The sequence below is a fragment of the Phacochoerus africanus genome, chromosome 6 (assembly GCF_016906955.1).
Source record: "Phacochoerus africanus isolate WHEZ1 chromosome 6, ROS_Pafr_v1, whole genome shotgun sequence".
In the NCBI taxonomy this organism is placed as follows: domain Eukaryota; kingdom Metazoa; phylum Chordata; class Mammalia; order Artiodactyla; family Suidae; genus Phacochoerus; species Phacochoerus africanus.
In genome coordinates, this window is record NC_062549.1 from 35,763,038 (window position 1) to 35,763,846 (window position 809).

The 809-nt window shown below is 44.1% G+C and overlaps 1 non-coding gene across 1 annotated transcript; it reads left to right on the forward strand.

Annotated features, from left to right (window-relative positions):
• Window positions 1-337: 337 nt before the first annotated feature.
• On the forward strand, window positions 338-441 carry LOC125130176 (small nucleolar RNA U13). Its single transcript, XR_007135676.1, has one exon. It is a non-coding gene; the product is annotated as a small nucleolar RNA U13 (small nucleolar RNA).
• The last annotated feature ends 368 nt before the right edge of the window (window positions 442-809 follow it).

The following is an 809-nucleotide window of genomic DNA, read 5'->3' on the forward strand; positions in this document are numbered from 1 at the left end:
GCACCTCCACCAGGATGCTAGGTAATGAAAGCACCTTTGGACTTGCTGCCTGGACCTTCAGTGAGATCCTGTCTCATTGGCCATTTCAGACATCAATACTGATTCACCTCTAGCACAGAGTGTCCCAGGTAATACTAACACTAAGTCCATTGCTGTTGATACAAAAAGAATGCTACTACCCAGGCTGCATCCAGGCAGCACCCTTCCAGGCCAGCTAGCTGTAGGACAGTATCAGCAACTGGGCCTCCTAGAAGGATGGGAGACTTTTGGCCACTGAATGGCCTGTTTCTCCATATTGGAGAAGTAACAGGGTAACATCACAAGTATGAGTCAGAGGATCCTTTTGTAGTTCATGAGCATGACAGTTGGGTGTTCACATGGTTGAGTGACATGTGCCTCCTGCAAATCTTGTTACAACACTGGCACATTACCCGTCTGATGTTTAAAAAAAAGAAAAAAGTATGGGTCAGAGTTAGTAAATATAGCATAGCTATATTTACTTTCTCCCTCTCTCCATCCCTCTCTTATGCAGACAGCACTACTAATCAATCATAATATTTGTTCCTTCTGAAAATATGTACCATCCTGGGAGCCATAGTTGCTGACACAGATCCTCAAGCTGCAGGGAAAGTGAAGGCAGACAGGAACAGTGATCTCCTTTCCTGGAAAGGTTAAGGTTTATAGCTAACAAAATCTCAAAGCGTCCTTGGCTGACATTTTTATAATTAGGAGTTCAGGGCAATTCATTTTTTCTCATGGGGAGAAAAGCATTGAGCTGCTGGTTCATCGAGCAAATCATGGCAGGCAAG